Here is a 6,237-nt window from a genome sequence, read left to right on the forward strand (position 1 = left end):
AGTATAATTTGTTTTCTTCTACATCCAAGCCTTCACCCAGAAAAAGATTTAGTGAAACATTCAATAGCTCTAGTGAAATTTATGTTAAATACTTAGAGATGGAAATAATAATTTAAAATTTTCAATAAATGGTTGAAAAACATATTTCTCAAATGCTGGAAAGATGTAATAAGGAACCTGGACTGAGTTGAGTCTTTGCAGTTTGAGACTTATCCTGTGCTAAATTTGCATTCTTTTATTTGCAGAAAAGAGCAAAATATTTTCTGCACAGAAAAAAATGTTTCTTGAGCAGAAATTAGTGTTTCCAGTGCAAAAGTAGCATGTGTGCATTTGCACAGAACAAGTCCTGAATTGTGAATAATCTTTGAAAACCAAAGACTTTCTTGCAGTGGGAAGAAAATTACTAAATTTAATTTTTTTTATTATTTTGAGATTAAAATTAGTAATTACATTCCATTAAATACGTATTGTGCTCTTCCACTTGCAGACATCCCACTTAGGAAAGTGAATGATGACACTCCTGCCAGTTCTGAAACAATGCTGGTTAGATAACAAATTGTAATGGTTTACAGTGTCTGAAACTGGCATATGCTTCTTATGTTTACTTGGTGTTGAAATTTGCAATGAAGCAAAGAACTGTGAATGTGACCCTGCTTTGAATTTTCCTCAATGTGGGGGAGAGTGTGATATGTGGTTCAAATTTTCTTGCTTTTTGTTGGCCACAATAGAGGAGAGACAAGGTTGGCTTCGAGGGCATTGGAGGATCATTGCATGAGTAAAGTAGTAAATCAATCCTCTGCAAATCACCCCCCTACTCACACACACACATAAATGTGCACAATAAAAATAATCCATATATTGAAAAATGTACATAAAGTCTATAGAGAAATATAAGAAAATGAACAAAGAAAGAGATGTGGCTGAAAACATGCACATTGAGGGAGAAATTGTACCAAAATACACACAAATGTCTGTATGGAAAGGGAAAAAAGCCTTACAATGCAGTATGAAATGGATGGGATGAGAATGCCCATGGAATTGTGAGAACTGCAACAACAATAACAACAAGAAGAACAAGGAACATACAGAATTTTACATCCCTAGCCTGCATATCCAAGGGAATGGACATGAGGAAAATTAGAATGAATGACAGACAGACAGACAGACAGACAGACAGTCTACTTGTTTACAGTGTATGATTTTATGAGCTTAAGGGAGAATAAAAGTTGTTTAAACAAGTAGAAAACTGCCTGTATTTTCACTGTAATCAATTCTGTTATCACAGACACAGACCTCATACAGCTGTTTCATACACACTAAACACAAACACAACTCACACAGCACAGTCCACAATCAAATCCTGCATTCACACATGACACCCATGCAATGCTCAGTTAAAGGCACAATTGCCACAGAGCATTAACTCTCTCACACAATGCACATCTCTGTTCTCTCTCCCTTCCTCTTTCTTCTCCCTGTATACATACTGTATAAGGGCAAGAATTAGAACATTGATCAGGATAGATGAAATGATGACCCACCTGTCAGACCAGAAAGAAAATCCCTTCATGGAGGAAGTTTCCTGCAGTATCTTCAGAAGCATTACCTTTCTATATTTCAGATGCCACAACTTCATTCTTGCACAACTCATTCATGTTAAAATATTAATTAATAATGCTAGAATATGTATTTGTCTTATTCATGTCTATGGCTTACTCGCTGATGTTTAAAAAGAGAGTAAGAGTAAGCTATTGCTTTCTTCCATTCTGCTAGCTCCTTTAAACTCCATTACAAGCATACAAGTGGGAGCACATACCTGTGGTAACCCTCTGTTTGCTAATTTGAGAGACTTGATCTCAGAGGAATACAAGGAAGTAGCAGTTTATCATGTCTCCATATTGTTGGACCAGTTAGAATGTAGAACGAGAGGCAACCTTTGGATTATCAATGGTCACAATTTTATTCATTAGACTTGAAAGCAAGAGAACATATCTCAAAAACAGATATGGAACCTTAAACATCGTTTTAAAATAATCTCCAGCTCCCAGGGTGATTTTACTTTGATAAAAAATGAATTCCAATATAACTTAGCCATCCAATTTACCTCAATAAGTTCATTATATAGAACAGACACTTTTCCATCCTTCTCTCCTGTTGGTAATAGAACAACTAATGCATGTCTCTTTTTGCATCAATGTAAGAAAAATAAATGTGGAATAACAGGCAATTTTTGCCTCAGATGCCATAGAGAGAAGTTTCCTATCAAGTTGCTCAAACCCTTAACCATAAGCGTGCTTAAAGTTTTTATTCCTAAATCTGCATGAAGCCGCTGTTAAACTTATCCAACATGTATACAAACAGTTTAAACTGGATTACATTTTAAACGGATTAAAAGCTGAAATGACAAGAGTAAATAAAATGAAGAAACTAAATCCAGAGCCTGGAAACATTACTTTTTTAAAACTGCAAAATTCCCCAACCAGCAGGACCACTGACTGTGGTTAAAGAAGTAAGCTTTATAGTACAAAAAGTAATGTCTGGCATTCGGTAATGTAGGAGTTTATCACAGAGGACGAATCCCATGCAGAACTAAATTTAAACTGGAAATAACTCACATTTGCAGGTTGTTTTTTCAGATAATGTTCAGGGTTAACCCGAACAGAAAGTTGAAAAAAACCTGCATTTGCGAGATGTTTTTCAGATGACGTTGGCATGAAAGAAATAACGCAAATTATTTCAGATTATTTTCACATTATTTCTCTTTCATGCCAATACATCTAACAAATGGAGGGCAAAGCGGTAAAATCTCGTGCAGGAACAGGATTTTAAAATTTCAGTGCTGTTTATCAGGTGTGTTAGTGTGAAAGAGAAATAATGTGAAAATAATCCAAACAGAAAGCTCCTTTGTACTGTCAGAATTTAGTGAAAGTACAGTGGGCCCTTGGTATACGCGGGGATCCGTTACAGACCCCCCTGCATATGCCAAAATCCGCATATGCTCATGTCTCATTTTTCCCCAATGGCAGCGCGCATGCATGCGTGCCGCCATTAAGGACAAAAGTCCCTCTCCGGGTTGCCATAATCGTCCACTATTACCAGGGACAAAATGTGGAACAAATTCTAGACCAAACTGTAGGACAACTGCAGGACAAAACTCAGCCCAAAATGTAGGACATTTAAGAAAAATGGAGGACTGCCTCCTGCATCCGGCCAAACTTTGTCCTCCTCGCCGCTGCCACCGCGAAAGAGCTGGGTGCAGCCTGGAGGCCTCTTGGCCTCCATGAGCAGCACCCGGCCCTTGAACCGCGGCAGCGGAGGAGGAGGCGGCGACACGGCAACGGAGCAGGTAAGCAGGGAGGGGAAGAGGGAGGGAGGGAGGATAGGTAGGTAGGTAGATAGGTAGATAGGTAGGAGGGAGGGAGGGTGGGAGAGAGGGAAAGAGGAGGGGAGGAGAGGGACTTTTGTCCCCAATGGCGGTGTGCATGCACACACACTGCCATTGGGGGCAATTTCCCCGGATTTGCCATGCACGTAAAAAGGAGCTGGTTTTAACAACTTTGCATTCAGGTTATTTTCATGTTATTTCTCTTTCATGCAAATGTTGTCTGAAAAAATCTCGTAAAAGCACTTTTTAAAACTTTCTGTTTGAGTTAACCCCAAAGGTCATCTGAAAAACAATCCGCAAATTCAGGTTGTTTTCAGTTTAAATTTAGTTTTTGCACAGGATTCGTCCCATGTGATAAACTCTGTAGTTACAGATTTGCAACCTAGAGCTAGAGATCTATAACTGGTCTATATTCAGTAAGACTACACAGTCTTATTGGAAACCTACTTAAATGCCATCCCAATCCATCTGTTCTGCTTCCATTCACAGTAAAAGGAGGAGGATATTGTACCCTATGTACCCCAACTGGAAACTGAATGGATATTCTTTGCCCAATAGGGTGCCTGTCTCAAGATGGTCTGGGGGGAAGGGTCAGACCAGGAAATGCTACTTAATTACGCAGATATAATTAAGTAGCTAGTGTAGGATTCCAGTAATTATTTTTAAGCTCTGAGTAAAACAAAAACAAAACTCTTTGGCCCAAATGCCAATAAATACAGTGGACCCTTCCCATCCATAGGGGTTTGGTTCTCTTCCTCCCACCCCATGGATGGCCAAAATTGAAGACAATCATGGCCCCTATTATTCAATGGTCCATACGCACATGCCACCATTGAATGATATAGGGAGTGGCCATCTGCAGGTGGTCAAAGCCACAGATCACTGCAGATCACCAGCCCACCAATAGGAAGGGCCCACTGTATCATCATGGAAAAGTTTATTTTCCAGCTGTGATAGTAATATTATGCTTCCTCTTCCAAGCTACATATACTCAGAACTTGTAATTGTCTCTGCCTGCCTCCCAATGAGGACAACTTAGGTTCATCAAATGTCTTTTGGACAGTTCTCCTTTTTCTAACTGGTTGCCCATGATCTTATTAGGCAAACTGAAGGAGATGTGTGGGTGCTTCAGCTTTACCACCATAAAATATGCAAAGAATCAATAGTTGCCACCACTTACTAAGTTAAAGAGCAGTAGAACTGGTATACTAAGTTATTCCAGCTTCAGCCGTGAATCACCTTGTCCCTAGCACACTTCATAAACTGGATGAGAAGACAAAGAAGACAAGTGGGGTGAGATAAAATTATGAACATAATCCAGATGTAAACAGAACTGCTGTGGCTTTTAGTTTATCTTACATGTGAATCTTTTAGGATTATATTCCCTTCCCATAAGCACCTAGAATGGGCCAGCACTAGTAACACTGCCTCTAGCATCAGGCATGGCTGCTGGGGACACCTCCAGAGAACCAAATATTGGGCTGTCTGATAAAAGTTTTGTTGATCATTATGGGCTGACATGTAAAGAAAAGTGTGGGAAATATCAACTCTGGTAAGGAGAAAGGTTGGAGAGACCCCCAACAGTAGTTCTGGAGATTATTAAAGGAGACAACAGCTGCTCAGGGTCCCAATGAGGATCAGTCCTCAGCTGGTGCAGAGATGAGTGGGTGTTCACATTCCTGCCTTGCACCATGGATCCACTACCACCATGCATCCCTTACTTACTCAGCCATTGTCATGAGTAAGAAGCCTCCTATTGCCACAATCAATGGCATGTCTCCTTTCATTCTGAGTACTGAACCTCCTTTCCTTAAATAATTTCTTACTAATTGATCCAATTTGCTGTAGTTATTGAATATAGGGATGATGAAATAATGAAACAAATGCTTTATAATTCTGATCCTCTGAATGTTTGGAATTTGGTTGCAGGCCAGTTCCATAAAATACAATCACAGCAATTAAGTAAGAGACACATGTAAAGAAGGCTTTTTGTTGACTCTCTGTTTAGTTCATCTTGATCACCATAAAAAAGTAAGAATAAGGGCTTAGGGGACGTGGTGGCTTAGTGGTTAAGACATCAATTCTGACGATCATAAGGTGGTATCATTAGTCCCAGATTCTGCCAACCTAGTAGTTTGAAAGCATGCAAAAGCAAGCATAAATAGTTACCACTTTGGTGGGAGGGTAACAATGCTGTCTCTTTGGCTTAGTAATGGAGATGAGCACAACCCCCAACATTACGGCTAGACAGTCATGTCAAGGGGAAGCCTTTACCTTATATTTAAGAGCTTAGTGTGATCAAGAGAGAACTCAACATGTTGGCTCCAGCACAAATGAAAACTAGTGTTTCTGTTACAAATGTATCAGAGTACAAGAGCTGTACAAGAGGAGTGGGGAGTTCTCACAGAAGAAATGGTTGATCTCGTTAGACTGGCAGAAAGACTAAGTGCCTATCAAAGTGGTGTGAATAATTGAGTTCAGGTAGCCAGCTGTAAATGCTCTGCCTGCCATCTTGATATACCAAGTGTGGGACATGATAGATGTATACAACAAACAGTTGCATATGGCTATATAACGGTCATAGACCATCAGCTCGAAAAGGATGAATTCAGTACTTACAAAGGCAACAAAGAAATACATTTGGACGCAGCGTCCTGTGAATGAAATCATTCTCCTTTCTGACAGCAAATTTTCCAAGGCATTGGGCTGGGAGTGATGTTGGGAAGAGTAGCAAAAATCTAGGACAGCCTAGAGGAAAATGAGGGAAAATGCATGGGGCTGTGAAGGTGGGGGGTCGTCCTGATCAGCAAAACCAGTCCCAGATTGCCCACCACAGTGATGATCAAGAACAT

At 39.9% G+C, this 6,237-nt stretch overlaps 1 pseudogene; it reads right to left on the reverse strand.

The window, feature by feature from the left end:
- Nucleotides 1–5,106: 5,106 nt before the first annotated feature.
- LOC121926203 lies at nucleotides 5,107–6,237 on the reverse strand (annotated as a pseudogene).

Source organism: Sceloporus undulatus, chromosome 1 (assembly GCF_019175285.1).
Source record: "Sceloporus undulatus isolate JIND9_A2432 ecotype Alabama chromosome 1, SceUnd_v1.1, whole genome shotgun sequence".
Classification (NCBI taxonomy): domain Eukaryota; kingdom Metazoa; phylum Chordata; class Lepidosauria; order Squamata; family Phrynosomatidae; genus Sceloporus; species Sceloporus undulatus.